At 49.6% G+C, this 22,527-nt stretch overlaps 1 protein-coding gene across 5 annotated transcripts in view; it reads right to left on the reverse strand.

The window, feature by feature from the left end:
* The window catches only part of DPYSL5 (dihydropyrimidinase like 5), a 531,970-nt gene that overhangs the window by 252,944 nt on the left and 256,499 nt on the right, over nt 1-22,527 (reverse strand). The window lies entirely within an intron of this gene.

A 22,527-nucleotide genomic window follows, 5' to 3' on the forward strand; every position in this document is an offset into this window, starting at 1 on the left:
TAAGCCAGGAAAAGGAGAGGCGGCACAAACCAGGTACAGAGCTCACCTCTCTCGGGTAGGCTCTTAGTGCCTAGATAAGGGGAAGGAAAAACGTTTGTCACCCAGCCCACCCTACAAGAATAACGGAAGAAGAAGGGAGCAGGCAGGAGCCGGTACGCCGAGTACTCTTTCGGTACACGGTCCAAAAAAGAAGGAGCAAGCAGAAGTGGGAACGCCGAGTACTCTTTCGGTACACGGTCCAAAAAAGAAGGAGCAAGCAGAAGTGGGAACGCCGAGTACTCTTTCGGTACACGGTCCAAGAAAAGAAGGAGCAGGCAGAAGTGGGAAGGCCGAGTACTCTTTCGGTACACGGTCCAAAAAAGAAGGAGCAAGCAGAAGTGGGAACGCCGAGTACTCTTTCGGTACACGGTCCAAGAAAAGAAGGAGCAGGCAGAAGTGGGAACGCCGAGTACTCTTTCGGTACACGGTCCAAAGCATGTCGTAGGCGGCATGTGCCCAGGAACGAAGGCCCAGGTATAACAAGGACTCAGGAGGAGCCTTGGGCAACTTCGGGTCTGGACACAAGGTGCCCAAAAGCATATGGCGTGCATTGATTTTTGTTGTTTTGTATTTTCCGTAAGAAAATAAAATGCCTACGGCCTACAACTTTTCCATGAACATAATTGGTCTGTGATTTATTATTTAGGTAGGGATCTGGTAAGAAGAGCAAAGCGAGCCCACACTACTCAGCCCATATAGGTGCCATGGGTCCTCTGGCACAGTTCTGTTTAGCGTTCATTCCGCACACCGAGCGCCTCACGCCGCTATAACCAGGCGACCGCACAAAACACGCCATCCAGTGCTTTCCTCGATTTAGGTGGGCATCGCTGGATGTGGTGCCGACTGAGCGGGGGCTACAGTGTTCTACTCCTCACCCCAGGAAAACTGCGGGGCGCGGACCCATGCCGGCCGCCTTGGAGCTATAATAGCGCCTATTACTGCTTGCACTTCATTTCACTGACTTTTTTCTATGGTCTATCGCTTATTGAGGCCTCCAGCTGACACAGGAGGGCATGTTGGGGTCTTTTTTTTCTTTATTCGAAAGGCACTATATCATTTCCATAACCTCTGTTTGTGATTTTATTTGAGGGAACTGCAACTTGCGTTCACATCATACATAGTCACAAGCGGGTCCGCTGCAGACAGTATAAGACAATGACTATGAGCATGCAACCATATCACACAGGTATAACACATAACTGCTGGACCCATATGCATGCAGTAACAATAAACCGACCCTACTCTCCCCGTAAAGTAAGGTGGACCACACATTGTTACAAGTGTTGGCAATAAAAGGCCATAGGATTTTATTGTTACAGACATGGTTATGGAAACAATAACAATAATCGCATATCCTTATGGTATTATACTTTTGGGAACCGGGTCCTGAGGTAACCCCCCTGGCCCGTGCCGCCACACACGGGCAGGTTATCGGCTGTCTGTGTTCCCCCAAAAGTAGGGTATTTGCAGCCCCTGCTGGCTAGCGTGGCAGACATTTCCCGGAAGAAATGTTCCATGCCATGTCCTGATAGATGTGCGCCGTCCTTGAGGAAAAGTTTGGGGTCTCCTAATGTGATGGCTGGGTGTTTTATGAACCCCAGTCCTCTGGCCGTACAGAATTTTTCTATCCCTCTGTTCAGTTTACTTCTGGAGATCGCCACTGATTTATAGCAGCTGGCCGCCTGCCATTTTCTTCTAGGCAGGATGGCTGAGAAATAGAGTTCTGTATCTCCAATTGTGTGAGATACCAGCTAATGAGGTGCACATTTCTTCGAGTAGGCTTCGTCCTCCTGTGGACACCAGGTCATTGCTCCCTAGGTGTATGATCAGGAATTCCGGCGGATCCCTGTATGCGACCAGTTCTGTAGCTTATCATGTATGTCTGCCCAAAGGAGGCCTCTGTATCCCCACCAGGATGCAATAGTGTTTCTGAATGGTGGGCACTCCTTGGTTTCTTCTGCCCGTAGCCCTGTCCTGAAAACGAAGAAATGGCTGATTATCCATGCTGATCGGAGTGGGGCCCTCCACCGGTCTGTTGTTTCTGTTGGGTGGAAAGGGAAAAAAAGGGGGGGGGGAATCTATATTAGTTCTGGTCTGATATATCTTCTGTAACAGTCTGACTTCCAGCCCCAATGTTTTTTAACTGCTGGGGGCCGATCTGCCCCCCAAGCCAAGCTGAAGTTGCGGACCCAATTCTAAAAGCTACAAGAGTGGGTGCCAAAATCCTTAGGGTCCCACCCTGCTTTGCTGATGGCTTTGCTAGTACCCCTTTAAATTGGTAGCGGCTTAGTGCTGAGGTATCCCTGTGGATTCGGAACATCCCCCCTACTTTGGGCCTTTGTGCGTAATAAAGGTTGGTGATGCACACCGGGCAGTTTGTTGCATCGTCGATGCAGCAAATGTTGATGGTTCTCTTGGCCCCTGTTTTGGACAGATGTATGTCTATACTGACACTGTCCTGTCTAGCCCTGGTTTCCATGATACCCAAGCCATTGTTGGCTTTGGTGCTTGAGGCGATGAGCTCTCCTATTCGGAAAGCCCCAAAGTAAGCCAGAAAAAAATGCTGTTTTAAATAAACAGATTTCATATGGTCAGCTGGCTTGTTATCTTTATTAATTTGTCAAAATCGAGTGGGCGGTGGGAGTCTACTTGGGGTCCCTCTAGTTTGCCCCAGCCCTTCATGGCATAGGAGATCAGAACACTTTGGGTGGGATCTGTGTCCCCCCGCAGTTTGGAGTAATAGGATATTGCTATTAGTTGTATTCTTGTCCAATCGCTCTTAAAACCCTGCTCATGGGCCCATTTTAAAAATATCTCTATCTTTTATTTTTATTAATTCAACGTGGTTTAAATGTGTTGCTCTAAAGACTGTTTGTAGGCCCTTACTGTATTGAGCTGTGGTGGTGTTTGCCAGTGCTTTCTCTGCCATCTGTGCCAGGGTTCGTGATCTCTGTGGGCCACATGGTGCTGGCACCCGTTTTTGAGGCGCCTGGTTCTTGTTGTACATCCCGGCCTTGGCTCTCTGGCGTTGGCTTTGACGTATATTCTTTGAGATCCCCATTATTTCCCAGCATTCCGCTGGTATTAACGTCATCATTTCTTGGGCGTGTGGCGCTAGTTCCCGGAATCTTGTCCACTGAAAGCGAGATAAGGCATCTGCAATGTTATTATCCGTTCCGATGATGTGTTTGGCTTTTACTACAATGTTTTCTTGCAGTGTGACTGCAGTAATGGCTCTTAGGACTTTTAGCACTAAATGGCATTTGGTCGTTCTTCTGTTTATGATGCCTAACACAGCCATGTTGTCACACCAAATCAAGAGTTCCATCTTAGCTAGCTGCCTGCCCCAGATGCGTAATGTTAGCCAGATGCTAACAAGATATTCGTTGCAGACGCAGCGTCTAGAACAAGACGCTGCGGCTGCAACGAACTTGACACGGCATGCCCAAGGTACGGAGGACGCCATGGGAAGATACTTTGTCAAAAGTAAACTTCGAAGGAAAGAAGAGAGAGATGGAAGACACTGAGTTAACAGTGAACTTCCTGACTGTTTGGGTCCCTGTTCAGGGTCGACAAACAGTTTGTATTTTGTGAGAGCTGTGCAGCTCTTTTTATAAGACCCAGGGGTAGCCCTGGGTCTTAGAAGTGTGGCTGTGGGGGCTGAAGGCCAACCCCCAGGCCGGCAGTATCGGGGGGAAGCAGGCATTGTGTTCTCCCTGCCTGACTGCTGGTTTCCTCTGGGTGCTTACCACCCTGTTGTTTTGTGGAAGAGTGAGGTGATTGCTCACACCTCACCCTTCCCTGTCTTTGTAGTGGGGGAGACTGCATGTCTCCGACTGTGATGAGGAGATGGTCAACCATGGGGGAAGGAGCTGCCCCTCTCTTCGGTCTGCTGTATGGTAACCGCTTTGGGCGGCCCAGCAGCATTGCCCACACGTGCAGTTACAGACATTTAAAGATGCCAGGTCAGGTGTGAGATGCCCAGTCAGTTCAGCCATTTAGGCTTTCGTTGCAGTGTAATCCTGTATATATCTCGAAAACGCAACACTACAAGCACTGTGCATGAATACCGAATGGCAGATCGTGCAGAACATGTCAAGTCAACGTGGAGCAACTTGATTTGTATTTGTGTATATTTTTGAAAAAGACACGATGTAACATAGCAGCAATGTTAATACAGCGGGCTTTAGTCCCCCAGCTCTTCCTCCAGACTATTTGGGTCGCTCGGGTTGACTGGAGGGAGGACCAGTGAGCGTTCATTATCTTTGCTCCCCTCCTCAACATGAAATATGGAGCAGAGTAATAGTTTAGTTCTCAAAAGAGAAATATCAGGCTGCAGTGAAACTGAAGATGTGAGGAAGTGTACTCCAATGGTCAAAAGCCTAGAAAGCATGGGTTCAAACCATGGCATCGCCACTTGACCATTCTGTGATCCTGGGTAGATTCTCTACATAGCTAGGACTTATTTTACTTGGCGGCAGTGGCCGAAGTGAGCAGGAACGGTCGGGAGCGGTGTTCCACTCGTTTTATTTTTTACTGTTAACAGCTCCACTACTTTTTGGAACCATTTTCAGCATTCTAAACTGTTCTTTATGGAGTTAAACCACACTTCTCCACAGCTAAACTGAAATCTATTTCACCTCAATTGGCTCCCAATCAGCATAACTGTAACCCTTGGAAAATGTCTTGCACGTTGCTCCTTTCCTTCCCTCTCTGTCCCCCGCCCGAGTCACAGTTACACCCCTATCACTGCCTGGCAGGCAAAACTAGGATCGCCTAGAAGTGATTGTGGGACTTGTGAGCAACACACAAACCATCAGACATGGCAGGAGGTTTCCCAAACTGCAGTTAGCATGTAAGTGTAAACGTGAGGATCATGTATGTGTGACACAGAACATCCTAAATTGTTCTTTGGCCTGACTAAGGCACTGAAAGCCTGGATCATGCATAGCTGGGGCCTGGACTAGGTAGTCTCGCTTCCTGTACAATTGCTCTTGTCCGCCACCTGCTCCAGGTCTGGGGGCTGTAGGCATGCCCCCCCCCACCTGCTCCTCCACTCAGGCTCGGACTGGCCTATAAGGCAATCGGGCAATGCCCAAACCAAAAAAAGAAAATGCTAGTGTGGGACAGTTTTTGGGGTCAAAGTGGGCTTCTATTTGGCCATGTGGGCCAGTTTGATAAGTTACTTCACCATGCGGCTAGTCGTTTTTTAATCATTTTTTTAAAAATAATTGGTTATTTATAACGTGCTTAATACCCAGAGGTTTGTAAGTGCAGACCCGGGGATCGAACCTGTGTTGCTCTGCATCATCTTGCTTCCAAGTGTTGATTTGATTTTAGAATTCCTAATGTATCTAGGGGCAGATGTAACTTTAGTAGTCAAACATGGACTTCGTTAAACTGTAGCTCAATATCTGAAGAGGTGATAGAACAGTTATATAAAGAGAAAAGCTTTTATTCGCGTTCTAAACATTGGAAGAGACTCAATCCATTGCAGTTCCAATGGTTCTAGGATCGAGGACCAAAAGAGGAGAAACGTCTTTCGCCTCATGTAGATTTCTTGACAAGAGGGACTACCCAAAGGTTCTGTCCCATAGATCGAAGTGATTAAGTTGGGGGATGGATTATAATTTTTGAAGTCAAGTAGGCTGGTGCTAGTCCATGAATGCACTTAAAGACCAATGCCAGCACTTTAAATAATATCCTCCGCTTTACTGGGAGCCAGAATTGGCCCTGAGCTATCCTCCCGAGACCTGTGTTACTGAATAAATATTCTTTCAAATGCACAGTTTGCACCAAATGTATTCAAAAACCTCCCCCTTGGGTACTGCTCAAACAGTCGGTCATGAAAGGGATGAACTGCCATTTGCAATGGTGGGCCTCTTTTTCATTGGTCCCCGAGACGATTTAATGTCCCAGGCCAACCCTTGCACCAGGGGCAGTGAAGGGGCACGCTAGTCTTGGGTCTACAGGTGATTACCTAGGATGAAGATCTATGCCCTCCTCCCCGCCTCCTGCCACTAATTGCTTTAGATTTTCCACTGATGAAGTGGGCTATCCACCCTGTGCCCGCTGGGGAAGTCAAGGAGAGATGTCTAGGGCTTACGCGACCCCCTGACCCCTAGCAGGGGCTGAGCTCATGCAATGCCCTCGTTATATCACCCTTAGACGGGTCAATGCCTTCCCGGCTCATCCAGGATGCAGACTTGTGACCTGCAACTTGGCACTCAGATCTCAGTGCAAGGTCGTTCAACCAATCGAGGAACCTTACAAATAATATATAGAGCTGTGTATGGGAATCTGTCAGCTATGGGGCGATACTCCACTGAGAGGGTCCAAGTGGTACTTGATAGACAAGGGCGAAGCTCGAGGGGAGATGCACCTGATAGTTGAAAGCTCCCGGCCTAGAGCTCTATAATGTGTATAGACTCCTGCCACACTTTCACACCTCCTGCGCTCTACCTTATGGACTAGCATGGCAGAGGGTGCAGCGTGTAGGCATGATGGACGTGTGTTGGCCAATTCTTATGAATTCAATTACCATCACTTTACCACCAATTTCCTGCAGCGTCAAATTCCAAGTTTGGGGAGGAAGTGGAGGAAATCTCTGTTACCTCTCTGATACTGCACTTTCCTTTCGTTTATTTGAGGTACATCTGATGCAAATGGACTGGCCTAAAGACTTTCCTAAGAGACTGGCCTAACAGCTGAACACCCATGGCAAGCGATGTTGCAGAGCACAGTGCTGTGGAATGCAGTGATGCCTCAGACTGCTGGGCCTGAAGAGCCCCTCCTGAGACGTGCATAGTGATGAAGCTGCTGGCTCAAATCCCAAGGCTGCCAGAGCCTGCCTCGCAGAAACAGCCTGCAGTTGCCAAATGTACTTTCCTCCCCCTGTTTGGCAAAATGACCTGTTTGCTATCAAACATGCATTTTACGTGCTGTTTTATGGGTGCAGAATAGATTTAGCTACTCCATTGTACATATGATATGATATGGCATTTGTAACGCGCCTATACACAAGTGTTGCACATAAGGATTAGCCAGGCCTGGGAGGGGCAGAGTAGAATGCAGCCTTCCTATGCACTGGTGTGCATAGGAGGGGTCTGGTTTACTTCTGGTCTCCTGTGTATTATTTGTGTCCAAGTGCCGATCGCCTGCTGTGCCTGAGGTGGTGTGGGGGAGCAGGACGAGCCTTTAACAGATGGTGCCGATTGCCGGAAGCTCCCCTTCCTGACCTGCATGACTGGGATTTACAACAATACAACGGGTAAGTGAAAAAAGTGTTTTCCGCTGTACCTGTTGCGCGCTTGACTAGGGGACTGGAGTCTTCAGGGACTCTAGGAATAATACAGAGACAGGGCCTCAGAGTGCTGCAGCGATGGAGTACAAGGCTGCAAGGGCAACTACAGGACTGCAATCAGGTCAGTGCATTCTTAGGCACCTGTGAAACGTTCAGAGCACCTGTCGCGGAGGGACGGTGTAGGGTCGATGCAGTAAAGGGCACAGGGTAGGAGTGTGAGGTTGGAAGCCTGAGTTAACTTGCAGTAGGACAGATACCAGTTACAGATTAGTTACAGATTACAGTTACAGATTAGTTACAGATTACAGTTACAGATTACAGTTACAGATTACAATTACAATATGGCAGATGCCAGTCCACCGGCCAGGCAAGAGGAGGGGGCAGATCTGTCATATATATCGGGGTCAACAGCAGTGCTGGAGAGGTTGAGGAGCATGGTGGACAATTGGGATGTAGCCCCCCAGTCAGTACAAAGGAATAAGGAGGTGGGGGTTGCCCAGGAACAGCAGTTACAAAGGGTATCGCAGGCAAGGGACAGGGGAGAGTGCTGAACTACATGCAAAGCACAAAGATATCACAAAGGTAATGAGGATAGGGAGGGATCAGAGACCCTCAGACTGTGCAGCAAGGCTTATACAAACTTTCATGAGGGCCACAATATGGCGGCTGTTGCCAGACGAGATAATGAGGATGGTGGAAGAGAAGGTGGATGTGAGGAAAAGTTAAGGTCCGCCCAGGGGTGGTCAGACATTCTGAATGCAGCTGATGACGCATGGCTGACAGTGAGTAAAGCAGTGCTGGCGAAGGAATACAAGGAGTGGGAAGAGGGAGAACACACAGAGGGGCAGGATTGTGAGGTGCTAGCACCAGTGTCTGTGGGAGACGCAGACCGCTGTGGGGGTGGCTCTATGTATTTCTGAGAAAGGGGAGGAAGAGGAAGAGGGAGGAGACACTGGCTGCCAAGGTACTGGAGGAGGCAACTGTGTGCAACACAAGGGAGGGAGGACATTCTGGAAAAAAATGGTGCAATGAAAGCTTTGGTAAATAGGTACCTGCGGGAGAAACAGGCAGGGTACAGATATTCCCAATGGCTATGGTGACGGACACTACTAAGAGTACCATCCACATTCTGACACACTCAAACGGGGTCCTGACAGAATGGGGGAAGACATGCCCGGACAAAGGGGCGAGAAATAAACTGGATTTCAGATGCACGGGTGACTGTGCAGTGTGCACCTTAGACGGGGCAGTGAACCAAATGCCAGTGCAAGGGGTAGTGTCAGGCAAATGCATGTCAGAGATTGTCAAAACACAGCAGGGCGCTTTCGGGGCATGTGCGCCAGAGAAGGACATTGGCAGTCCGACATATAAAGAACGTGGTCAGTGTCGGCGTGGCACAATAGTGTTTGCGGGAAGAGCACACTATGGTGAATTACAATCACTGGCGTTGGCTCTGAGAAGAAAGAAGATACCTCCATCTCAGCGAGAGTGGCCCATGACACCTGACAATGTCCCACAGCCACAGCTAATGGCATCCATAGAAGATAAGGAGTGGCCCGTGACACCTGACAATGTCCCACAGCCACAGCTAATGGCATCCATAGAAGATAGGGAGTGGCCCGTGACACCTGACAATGTCCCACAGCCACAGCTAACGGCATCCATAGAAGATAAGGAGTGGCCCGTGACACCTGACAATGTCCCACAGCCACAGCTAATGGCATCCATAGAAGATAAGGAGTGGCCCGTGACACCTGACAATGCCCCACAGCCACAGCTAATGGCATCCATAGAAGATAAGGAGTGGCCCGTGACACCTGACAATGCCCCACAGCCACAGCTAATGGCATCCATAGAAGATAAGGAGTGGCCCGTGACACCTGACAATGCCCCACAGCCACAGCTAATGGCATCCATAGAAGATAAGGAGTGGCCCGTGACACCTGACAATGCCCCACAGCCACAGCTAATGGCATCCATAGACGATAAGGAGTGGCCCGTGACACCTGACAATGGCCCACAGCCACAGCTAATGGCATCCATAGAAGATAAGGAGTGGCCCGTGACACCTGACAATGGCCCACAGCCACAGCTAATGGCATCCATAGAAGATAAGGAGTGGCCCGTGACACCTGACAATGGCCCACAGCCACAGCTAATGGCATCCATAGAAGATAAGGAGTGTCCCGTGACACCTGACAATGTCCCACAGCCACAGCTAATGGCATCCATAGAAGACAAGGAGTGGCCCGTGACACCTGACAATGCCCCACAGCCACAGCTAATGGCATCCATAGAAGACAAGGAGTGGCCCGTGACACCTGACAATGTCCCACAGCCACAGCTAATGGCATCCATAGAAGACAAGGAGTGGCCCGTGACACCTGACAATGTCCCACAGCCACAGCTAACGGCATCCAGGTTAGAAGCCAAACGGGGGCGCACTCTAGCAGTATTCTAGAGCGGGAGCTGCGCAGCCCTAGGGCTGCAGTAACAGCCTGCACATATTCACTCCGTGCCCCCACTCCTCCGCCCGGGAATTCTGCCTGCTCCATGTTTGTAGAAACAAGGATGAAAAAAATGGTCCCTCTCGGGCGTTTGATGAAGCATCGTCGCCGGCCCCCGCTGCCTACAAGGCGCCCCCACCCAAAGGAAGGCTAATTATAGCATCTGCCCTACTTCCGTTCTCTGCAGCACACCTCAGGAGATTACCAACATGGACACAGTTCCTAAGACATGCACAGAGACTGAACAATCCTTTACTCGCGTGCATTAACACAGATACCGGTTCCAAGCCTTTGTTGCCCGAGAGCAGGCGGGGCTACCAGTCCTGACCAATGACAAAAGAAAGGGCAACAGCCAGCACAGGACACACCGTGAGACACCAGAATACACAACAGGAACTAGGCCGGATCAATAATACTTGCAAGCTCAACATGTTCAAACTGTCCAGAAGTAATCTTAAGACCCTATGATCCGATGTCTCGGGAGGATAGCTCAGGGGCAACGTGCTCGCCGACAAGACGACACAGAGCAACACAGGTTCGATCCCCGGTCCGCACTTAGGAACCTCTGGGTACTAAGAGCGTTATAAATAACCTACCATATCATCATCTATTTGTAGCAGCAAGGAGCACCACGCGGTTCATTATGACTATGGTGGCAACACAAAGGCGTGGGATTGTATTAGTTTCTTGAAATTAAATGTTTATTATTTTCCATAAAGTAAACAGAAGGCACCGAAAATGGACCATGGACCATCAAGTGAGCCACAAAGTTCCGGAATAAGAATGTAGAGCCATCTCCATTAAATGGCATTCCCGGCTGCTGCATTGCACAGATCTGACGTGCACTGCAAGGGTGGGTGCAAGAGAGAAACCCTCGTGTCTGATGGAACTTGTGTTTGTGGGACCGGCAGCTGGTGCATTTATAAACTGGTGGGGAGGGGGAAGCACATGTTATTCTGAATTGGCCCAGGCAAGCCCTAAGCAAAATGGGTATTCGGGGCGGGGGGTAGCCCCATCTCCCACCAGAATTCTGTTTAAATTAATGTTGAACTGGTGTATTTTGTCGCACACTGTTCTGGAAAATGGTGTTAAAAGCCGTGCAGTTTAGGGCGCCCTCTAGAGGGGAACGTGTGAACACCTCCAATGGACGCCAAGATGTTTCCTGACGTCAGGCGCCATTTTGAAACACATGTTCGTGTTAAAAAAAGAGTCCATAGGCGCCCCTCTGCAAGAACGAACACGGCCCATTGACCTGTTCTTTGGGAAGGTACCCACTCCCAGGCTTATGCAGACTTTTTTTTGTTAGGGTGAGTATTGGGAAAACTGGAAAGAGCAGGGACCCCAACCTGCGTTACTTGCTCAGGAGGGTTTCTTGCTGAATCACTAACACATGCATATTTCAAATGTGAAATAATCTGGGCATCCTTGTTCCCAAAATGCTCTTTGCTTTTATGCAAATCACCAGGCTTGTGTTCCTTGAAGAGATGAGGTGTTGCGTGACCTGGATTGTGGGCGCCGCACCCTCTGCTCACTGGCTAGCCCCACCCACATAACCCCCCCACGCAACAAAAGAAGGGGAAGTTCTCAGAGTATTTATTTTCCTTTTCCAGCACTGCCCAAGTCCCCTTCCTTGTGTGTTCACCTAAAATACGCTCTCCACGCCGTTGTCATGCTCGTGCTCCTTTAGTCCTGTTACCAGAAATGACAGCTTTCTGGGCCATTCATGGACATGCCAGGTATTTCTGGGCCATGCAGGGTCATGCCAGGTATTTCTGGGCCATGCAGGGTCATGCCAGGTATTTCTGTGCCATGCCAGGACATGCCAGGTATTTCAGGGCCATGCCGGGACATGCCAGGTATTTCTGGGTAATGCCGGGACATGTCAGGTATTTCTGGGGCATGCATGGACATGCCAGGTATTTCTGGGTCATGCATGGACATGCCAGGTATTTCTGGGCCATGCCAAGACATGGCAGGTATTTCAGGGCCATGCCGGGACATGCCAGGTATTTCTGGGTAATGCCGGGACATGTCAGGTATTTCTGGGGCATGCCGGGTCATACCAGGTATTTCTGGGTCATGCCGGACCTGCCAGGTATTTCTGGGTAATTCCGGGACATGCCAGGTATTTCTGGCCCATGCATGGACATGCCAGGTATTTCTGGGCCATGCAGGGTCATGCCAGGTATTTCTGTGCCATGCCAGGACATGCCAGGTATTTCTGGGTCATGCATGGACATGCCAGGTATTTCTGGGCCATGCCAAGACATGCCAGGTATTTCTGGGCCATGCCGAGACATGCCAGGTATTTCTGGGTCACGCATGGACATGCCAGGTATTTCTGGGCCATGCAGGGTCATGCCAGGTATTTCTGGGCCATGCCGGGACATGCCAGGTATTTCTGGGTCATGCATGGACATGCCAGGTATTTCTGGGCCATGCCGAGACATGCCAGGTATTTCTGGGCCATGCATGGACATTCCAGGTATTTCTGGGTCATGCCGGGACATGCCAGGTATTTCTGGGCCATGCCGGGTCATGCCAGGTATTTCTGGGTCACGCCGGGACATGCCAGGTATTTCTGGGTTATGGCTGGACATACCAGGTATTTCTGGGTCATGCCGGTACATGCCAGGTATTTCTGGGTCATGCGTGGATATGCCAGGTATTTCGGGGCCATGCATGGACATGCCAGGTATTTCAGGGCCATGCATGGACATGCCAGGTATTTCTGGGTCATGCCGGACATGCCAGGTATTTCTGGGTCATGCCGGGTCATGCCAGGTATTTCTGGGTCATGCCAGGACATGCAAGGTATTTCCGGGTCATGCATGGGCATGCCAGGTATTTCTGGGCCATGCCGGGTCATGCCAGGTATTTCTGGGCCATGCATGGACATGCCAGGTATTTCTGGGTCATGCCGGGACATGCCAGGTATTTCTGGGCCATGCCGGGTCATGCCAGGTATTTCTGGGTCACGCCGGGACATGGCAGGTATTTGTGGGTTATGCATGGACATACCAGGTATTTCTGGGTCATGCCGGGACATGCCAGGTATTTCTGGGTCATGCATGGACATACCAGGTATTTCTGGGTCATGCCGGGTCATGCCAGGTATTTCTGGGCCATGCATGGACATGCCAGGTATTTCTGGGTCATGCCGGGACATGCCAGGTATTTCTGGGCCATGCCGGGTCATGCCAGGTATTTCTGGGTCACGCCGGGACATGGCAGGTATTTGTGGGTTATGCATGGACATACCAGGTATTTCTGGGTCATGCCGGGACATGCCAGGTATTTCTGGGTCATGCCGGGACATGCCAGGTATTTCTGGGCCATGCCAAGACATGCCAGGTATTTCAGGGCCATGCATGGACATGCCAGGTATTTCTGGGTCATGCCGGACATGCCAGGTATTTCTGGGTCATGCCGGGTCATGCCAGGTATTTCTGGGTCATGCCAGGACATGCAAGGTATTTCCGGGTCATGCATGGGCATGCCAGGTATTTCTGGGCCATGCCGGGTCATGCCAGGTATTTCTGGGCCATGCATGGACATGCCAGGTATTTCTGGGTCATGCCGGGACATGCCAGGTATTTCTGGGCCATGCCGGGTCATGCCAGGTATTTCTGGGTCACGCCGGGACATGGCAGGTATTTGTGGGTTATGCATGGACATACCAGGTATTTCTGGGTCATGCCGGGACATGCCAGGTATTTCTGGGTCATGCATGGACATACCAGGTATTTCTGGGTCATGCCGGGTCATGCCAGGTATTTCTGGGCCATGCATGGACATGCCAGGTATTTCTGGGTCATGCCGGGACATGCCAGGTATTTCTGGGCCATGCCGGGTCATGCCAGGTATTTCTGGGTCACGCCGGGACATGGCAGGTATTTGTGGGTTATGCATGGACATACCAGGTATTTCTGGGTCATGCCGGGACATGCCAGGTATTTCTGGGTCATGCCGGGACATTGACGCACAAAGGGGCGCCTGACAAGGTTGTGTGCTCATTGTCCCTGCATGTTCCGCGCCACAGCCTGTACATCATGCAACATGATAAACATGCAGTACTGCCCGGGCAACTGGAGCACGTTTCCAGCGGGTGGAAAGTAGGTCACTGTGCAGGCCAATCCCAGAGCGGGGATCTACCTAAGAAATAGCTCCCATCAGTAAAGTAACCTCTTTCCATAAAGCGCTTTATCTTGCAGTCGTGAGCATTTCTCTAAAAATCTGGACCTGCTCCCACTGAGGCCCCAACCAGTAAACCTCACATGCCACACATATGCAATGACCGACTGATACATGTTATCTGGGTATTGACAAGGTCGGGCGAACTGCCAAGCTATAAAGACCCGCTGACATGTTACTGAAATTACTTAAAATCAAGGATATGAGGAGCCAATCCTGCACAAATAAGCTGGTGCCAGTCATGATCCCAGAGGAAACTGCCAAGACCTGCCCCCTGGGCACTTTGCGCCCACCTTTCGGATGATGGACCATAGCTGTGCACCTTCTCAGTAATCTTCAATGTCAGCCAAGTAACTACAAATCTGTACTAAGATCAGCGGGGAGGGATCAACACAACACACGTGAGTCGTACATAAAGTTTAACCAACTTCTCGAGAATATAGCACCCAGACACAGTCTCAGCGTTATAGCGCCAAACGCGCTGCCTTCCTCAAGCTATAGTGCTCTGCTCGCTGCTTGGCAGTTTTGTTACTAGGGCTAGTGGGCTCTGCTGGCTGCTTGCCAATCTTGATCCTCAAGCTATAGTGCTTTGAACGCTTCTTCACACTCTTGATACTAGGGTTATAGTTCTCTGCTCGCTGCTTGGCAGTCTTGTTCTTCAAGCTATAGTGCTCTGCACACTTCTTTGCACTCTTGTTACCAGGGTTATAGTGCTCTGCTTGCTGCTTGGCAGTCTTGTTCTTCAAGCTATAGTGCTCTGCTTGCTGCTTGGCAGTCTTGTTACTAGGGCTGTTGGGCTCTGCTTGCTGCTTGGCAGTCTTGTTCCTCAAGCTATAGTGTTCTGCTTCCTGCTTCACAGTCTTGTTACTAGGGCTATTGGGCTATGCTTTATGTTTGTCAGTCTTGTTACTTTGGCTACAGGACTCTGCTTGCTGCTTGGCAGTCTTGTTCCTCAAGCTATAGTTCTCTGCTCGCTGCTTGCCAGTCTTGTTACTAGGACTCTAGGGCTCTGCTTGCCAGTCTTGTTACTAGGGCTATAGTGCTCTGCTCTCTGCTTGGCAGTCTTGTTACGAGTGCTATGGTGCTCTGTTTGCAGCTTGGCAGTCTTGTTACTAGGGCTATAGAGAACTGTTCATAGCTTGGCAGTCTTGTTAGTAGGGCTATAGGACTCTGCTTGCTGCTTGGCAGTCGTGTTCCTCAAGCTATTGTGTTCTGCTTGCTGCTTGGCGGTCTTGTTACTAGGGATATAGGGCTCTGCTTGCTGCACAGCAGTCTTGTTCCTCAAGCTAGAGTGCTCTGCTTGCTGCTTGGCAGTCTTGTTACTAGGGCTAGTGGGCTTTGCTTGCTGCTCTCCAATCTTGTTCCTCAAGCCATTGTGCTTTCCTTGCTGCTTGGCAGTCTTGTTACTAAAGCTATTGGGCTCTGGTTTCTGCTTGGCAGTCTTGTTACTTCGGCTATAGGACTCTGCTGGCTGCTTCTCAGTCTTGTTCCTCAAGCTGTAGTGCTTTACATGCTTCTTCCCACTCTTGTTACGAGGGTTATAGTTCTCTGCTTGGCAGTCTTGTTCCTCAAGCTATAGTGCGCTGCATGCTTCTTTGCACTCTTGTTACTAGGGCTATAGGGCTCTGCTTGCTGCTTCTCAGTCTTGTTCCTCAACCCACAGTGCTTTGCACGCTTCTTCGCACTCTTGATACTAAGGTTATAGTTCTCTGCTCGCTGCTTGGTAGTCTTGTTCCTCAAGCTATAGTGCTCTGCACGCTTCTTTGCACTCTTGTTACTAGGGTTATAGTGCTCTGCTTGCTGCTTGGCAGTCTTGTTCCTCAAGCTAGAGTGCTCTGCTTGCTGCTTGGCAATCTTGTTACTAGGGTTAGTGGGCTTTGCTTGCTGCTTCCCAATCTTGTTCCTCAAGCTTTAGTGTTCTGCTTGCTGCTTGGCAGTCTTGTTACTAGGGCTGTTGGGCTCTGTTTGCTTCTTGGCAGTCTTGTTCTTCAAGCTATAGTGCTCTGCTTGCTGTTTGGCAGTCGTGTTACTAGGGCTATAGGGCTCTGCTTGGCAGTCTTGTCCCTCAATCTATAGTGCTGTGCTTGCTGCTTGGCAGTCTTGTTATTAGGCCTATATTGCTTTGCTCGCTAATTGGCAGTCTTGTTACTAGTGGGCTTTGCTTGCTGCTTCTCAATCTTGTTCCTCAAGCTATAGTGCTTTACATGCTTCTTCCCACTCTTGATATGAGGGTTATAGTTCTCTGCTTGCTGCTTGGCAGTCTTGTTCCTCAAGCTATAGTGCGCTGCATGCTTCTTTGCACTCTTGTTACTAGGGCTATAGGGCTCTGCTTGCTGCTTCTCAGTCTTGTTCCTCAACCCACAGTGCTTTGCACGCTTCTTCGCACTCTTGATACTAGGGTTATAGTTCTCTGCTCGCTGCTTGGCAGTCTTGTTCCTCAAGCTATAGTGCTCTGCACGCTTCTTTGCACTCTTGTTACTAGGGTTATAGTGCTCTGCTTGCTGCTTCGCAGTCTTGTTCCTCAAGCTAGAGTGCTCTGCTTGCTGCTTGGCAGTCTTGTTACTAGGGTTAGTGAGCTTTGCTTGCTGCTTCCCAATATTGTTCCTCAAGCTATAGTGTTCTGCTTGCTGCTTGGCAGTCTTGTTACTAGGGCTGTTGGGCTCTGTTTGCTTCTTGGCAGTCTTGTTCTTCAAGCTATAGTGCTCTGCTTGCTGCTTGGCAGTCGTGTTACTAGGGCTATAGGGCTCTGCTTGGCAGTCTTGTCCCTCAATCTATAGTGCTGTGCTTGCTGCTTGGCAGTCTTGTTATTAGGCTTATAGTGCTCTGCTCGCTAATTGGCAGTTTTGTTACTAGGACTAGTGGACTTTGCTTGCTGCTTCCCAATCTTGTTCCTCAAGCTATAGCGCTCTGCTTGTTGCTTGGCAGTCTTGTTACTAGGGCTGTTGGGCTCTGCTTGCTGCTTCCCAATCGTGTTCCTCAAGCTATAGTGTTCTGCTTGCTGCTTGGCAGTCTTTTTATTAGGCCTATCGTGCTCTGCTCGATGTACACCATCCAGCCACTGGTCACCCTCCTGGGGGGTGGGTCTCTCTCTCTCTCTTTCCCCTGAGAAGTAAGTGAACATCTTACCCTTTAGTTTCCTCCCACTTTGACCTCTGTACACATGGCTGCCATATGGGGATTCTCCCCTTTTCCGCTTGCAGGTTGATCCTGACAGAACAGGTGGCATCCCTGGGCCCCAGATCAGGGGCTAAGCTAATGTTGGGACTGGCGGGATTCGGGGCTAGCTATAGCCTTTTGGTTGTAGTCCTTGAGCTTCTATCCGGGCCAACAACCAAAAGACCAGGGGCTATAGCCCCCTCAGCCCCTCCTAGCGACGCCTCTGGTCTTTGCCCTAAAACAGGAATTTCCAATGTCACTTTGTCACAGTGCCCAGCTCCAAGAGAAGTATTAATACCTGACTCAAACTACATCAGTAGAAGAGCTTGGACCTTGATCGGCACCAATATTCAGAGTGCTCTGTGCACTGTGTCTGGTCGGTAACATTTGCCTGGTTGTTGCCACCATTCTGCCTTTGTTTTGGTTTCTTGGTTAGTTTTGGTGTTTTATATAGTGCTACCATGCCTCCTGGCAATGCTTCCAGGTGGTTTGAGACACTGCAGCATGTTGAAAGGCCAACAAAAGAGCACAATTCAGACAACTGCAGACAAATGAACAGGCAAGAGCATGGCACAGGGACCGTGCTGAGGCCCCTGTCCCTGGACACCAGAAAAGGAGCTTTGAAAATGCCCAATGCCTCAGAGTGCCCTATTCAATAGGTCGGGTACCCAGAGGCCCTAAGGATGCTCTCAAGTGAGGGCGGGCATTGATTTTGAAGTGCTCATATGAGTCTCTTGCCCGATGCCAGTTGTCCTGTCAGCCTTCGCCGCTCCGCCAGTTTCCTTTTGCAACAAAGAAATCTATGATCATAGCCCGTTGTGGGGACTCACCACGTGAGATCTCGGGTTAGCGAGATCTCGCAAGACTTTGCGCGAGAAGCGCGCAATGCGAGGAAAAGGCAGCCGAGTCAGAGCGAGGCACCAGAAGACAGCTGGGCCTCGGAGCTCCTCCTGAGTGAGGGAAATCATCCCTCCTACACCAGTCTACCTCACCAGCAGATCCCTGCTAAAGCTGAGCGTAATACCATGGCTGAGGGCAGCCTCATGGGAGTTCCAGCTGGCAGGGGATATTAATACCCCATCACATGCTGTGCAGTGGAACCAACTGCATGGGGCAAGGAACTGAACAGTGAGTACTGTCCCCCCAACCCCCACACCCAGCTCCGGACACTTACCCATTACCCTGTTTGTGTTAAGTGTCTCAAACACCTCTTTCTACTACGAAAGTGTTCTGTATTCCTTGAGGGCCACTACACCTGTGTCTACTCTGCTACATTTTCTCTCACTCAATTCAAAATGGCGGCTGCAGAGGACACGTTCAAGCTTTGCTTGTTGAGTTCTCCTAGACAAAATGAATAGAATTGACTAAGTAAGCAATCTGCTTCCAAAATTATTTAAGCATTTACTGTGACAGGGCCAGCGTTGTGGCCCTGTCCGGGGGAGTAGGGTGGCACAGGTGTCAGTATGCAGACAGGCCCCCTCCGCACCCCTTCTTACTGGTACAGAGGATGGCCTCTAGGCTGTGAATCGAGAGGGACAGCCGCCCCATGACAAGGAGGGCAATGGCGGAGAGGCGAGGAAGAGCCCCGCCGCATCCTACAGTAAGCTGGAGGCCGCCGCAGTAGCCCTGTCACGGGATACCGCAAATGCAGCAACACCAGCTGCAGGACGCAGAAAAGGAAGACGTGGCACCAAGAGGTGCCGCGTCAACCGCAACACCAGCCAGCGAAGGGGTGCAGCTCCAGCTAATAAGTGTCAACTGGAGCCAGAGCAGAAGCCAGTACCCACTAACCCACCAGGCAATATTTAAAACCAAGTAAAAGACCACAGGGGAGGCCTTAGAAATCCACAAACCCATCAGGGATTGCTATAAAAAAATAAAGGCCACACAGAGGCCTTTAACCCTAGCCCACCAGACCTGAAATTAATATTATTATTTTAAAAGGCCCTGCAGGCCTGAAGGACTCCAGTATCCCGGGACATCAGCAGGGTCCATGTTGAAAAGGGGCGGGGCTTATCAGCCTCTTTAAGCCCTCCCATGGCCTTCCCCTGTCACACCCCTTGGAGGCAGGTAGGTGATTGGACAGGGTAAGTAGCCAATCCTAGGAGGGGGTGGGGTATTTAAGTAAGCCTGTTAGAATGTTTTAGTGTGGGTTAGTTGGGTGAGGGCATCCACGAGAGACCAGTGAACGTGAGAGTGTTCTGAGTGCAGAGACTATCGTTACAGAGGGGGTCTGCAGAGTGTCTGTGTGAGAGAGAGAGGAGTGTAAGCAGTAAAGGCAGAGTAGGAGTGGGGTAGTAGTAGTGGCAGGTGTATTAGAGGATGGGAACAGCATGTGGAGGACGTATGTGTTGTGAAGTGCTTGCCACAGTCTGGAAGAGCTGGTGATGTCAGATGGAATGTTTGGTGTTGAATGATGTGTGAGTGTTCCAGACAAGGTCAGTTAAGCCTGGGTGATGGGACCCAGTGGTTCTGTTCACGAAGTCTTGATGTAACCTTTAATAAAGATGTCTGGAGACACCTAAAAAAGACTACAGAAGGTGCTTTTTAACAGTAAGTGGTAGAGGGGGAAGGTGGTAGTAGAGGGTGAGCAGGGCACCATATCCCAGATCAACTGGGAAGGTAGTAGAGAGAGGTAGTGCTAGTAGCGGAGTGCGACCAGTAGTCGTGTTAGTAGTGAGAGGAACAACAGTGAATGTGAGAATAGGAGTACAAAAAGGCACACATATCCGAGACCAGACGTAATCTATGCTGGCTCCCGGTCAAGCATAGAATATCACTCAAAACGCTGGCCCTTACACACAAAGCCAGAGCTAACCTTGCTCCAGCATACCTTACCAACCAACTCACACCTCAAACCTCCTCTAGACCACTCAGAGTAGCACAAACTAACACCATGACCATTCCGAGATTCAAACTTCACAATTCGGGTGGAGCTAGCTTCCCTGAACAAGCTTCCAAACTATGGAACACCATCCCTGCGCCTTTACGAGCAGAACCCTCATTTAACCGGTTCAAACATAACACGAAGTGTTGGCTCCATAACTTGGACTACATGTCAGACTAACCTCTTGACCCCAGCATGACAGACTGCTGCCAGCTCACTTTGTAATTCATTGTATCTTTGTATGCACCTTCTGTATTATGTTTGTTCCTAACTGTAACTGCATTGGAACTTTTTGCTGACTGCATTGCTTGTACCTTCCTGTAACTGTAACGCAACTCTTTAACAAACTTACGCGCCCTTATGCCTCCGGGCCTGGTTGCGCTTTATAAATAAATAAATACAAATACAAATAAATACAAATAGATATTGGTATAGAGAATAATAGGAGTTAGTATTGGAAGAACAGTAGGAGGTGGAGAAGTAGAGTGAGAGGAAAGAGGGAGAAGAAGGAACAGAGGTAGAACAGTAGGTGGAGATGCCTGATAGTAAGAACAGGAGTGGGAAAAGGAAGTCAGATCGAAGGGTGGAGGTGGGAAGGCAGAGTGTGAGATTGGAGAGACTGTGACATGGTGGGAGGAGAACAGTTAGATGGGATCAGTATAGTGAAAGGTTGTGAAAGGTGTGAGCATGACACAGTGTGAAACAAGGCACCATTCCCTATTCCCGGAAAGACTAACAAACGCTAGGAGAGGGAAAGTTACAAGATCCATGGAGAGACAGGTAGCCAGCGCCTTAGCGAAAAACACTTGTAGTCATAGTTGAGAAGAACAGATAGGCCTTAGACTAACAGCCCGGTAGGGACTCATGGGGCTGGAAGGTGGGACCCAGGCCCGGGAAGTGGAGAGAGGAAAGGGCCGGTCTTAGCGCCAAAGTTGCCGACCCATTAAACCCTGAGCAACTCGAAGAGGAAAAGAAACCGGCCATTCTGTTTCATAAACAGCCTTGAAACTTGATTTAGGAGTCAGTGTGGTTCTTTATGGCGGGCCGCCCGTCACATTACTAAGCTCCACCTAGGCATGTACAGGGCACGGAAAATGTAGAACATTTTCTAGGTGGTTTCCTCAGTGCTTGGAGAATAAAGGAACTGCTTGTAGAAGAGAAATGCTTATCACTGCTTGGGGACTGCTACTTAGCAGTCCAACTGTTTGATAATGTCTTCAGAAATGTTAAGCACACATTTCTCTTTCTCTAGGGCAGTGGTCTTCAATCTTTTTCATATTGAACCTGCGCCCACCCCCATTGAGTATAAACATTGTTTCTGGGTGGCCCCCCAACCCAGGGGCCCAAAGGCTGTCTGGGGGAGGGGGGGCAGGTTCTTTAAAATATAAGCAGATGTTCTACTGCTTATATTTTCTATTAAAGGCAGTCATCTTAATCCTTTTTTTAAAGTTAAAAACAGTAATGATCCCTTTATAAAGAGTCTGCCCCCTCCCTTGAACATTCTTGGCACCTGCCAGGGGGGGGCAGTCCCCCAGTGGGAAGATCACTGCTCTGGGGTATAGTGCCCCTCCCCCCTGTATTTTGCAGAGCGTGTGACACTGTACAGTACATGCCATCCTGGCTGGAGATGGCAAGAGAACAGCCATATTGGGAAGAGCTGGCAGGAAATGAGGTGGGAATTGGTGTAAGTGTGGTACGAAAAGACTAGGTGCACCCAATCTTAAATGAATAATATAGCCATATGGGAAATATCAGATCTGGAAACACATTTCAGGGGTGCGCGTTACGTTTTTATGCCATTTGCAATTGTTTCGCAAGGCATGGTAACATAGATAGGAGGATAGCTCAGAGGCAACGTGCTCGCCTTGGAAGCAAGACGACACGGAGCAACACAGCTGGGGTTTATAGTTTAGGGTACAGAGTGGGGGGAGTGTAAGTAGGTACAAGTTAAAGGGTCGGTTTAAGTAATGTGCCCTGTTTATTATTTAAGCATCTCAGCATTATTTTTAAAAATGTAATTCTGATTTTTATTTTAGAATTTCCACTATATGTCATTTCAAGAATAACATATATTTTAATTGCTTACACTAACCATTTCCAGTCATGATATGATAGGTTATTTATATCCCAGCGGTTTCAAAGCGCGAACCCGGGGATTGGACCTGTGTTGCTCCGTGTCGTCTTGCTTCCAAGGCGAGCACGTTGCCTCTGAGCTATCCTCCCGGGAGGGTGTTTGACATTCCACATAATTAGTTCACCCTTTTCCCATGCATCCAGTGATTCTTTAGACCATGATTACAGCGGATGAATTGGACTTTCTACGATGCATTTCAGGGCGAGGCTGCGATGCTTTTTGTGCAGGTGAAGTCGAGCGCGAGGGGAGGCTCTTATGACTGAAGGAGCTTCTGCACGAGCTTTTCGGAGGCATATCTTTTTACCCA

This window comes from Ambystoma mexicanum, chromosome 4p, assembly GCF_040938575.1.
Source record: "Ambystoma mexicanum isolate Mex_15411 chromosome 4p, UKY_AmexF1_1, whole genome shotgun sequence".
Lineage (NCBI taxonomy): Eukaryota > Metazoa > Chordata > Amphibia > Caudata > Ambystomatidae > Ambystoma > Ambystoma mexicanum.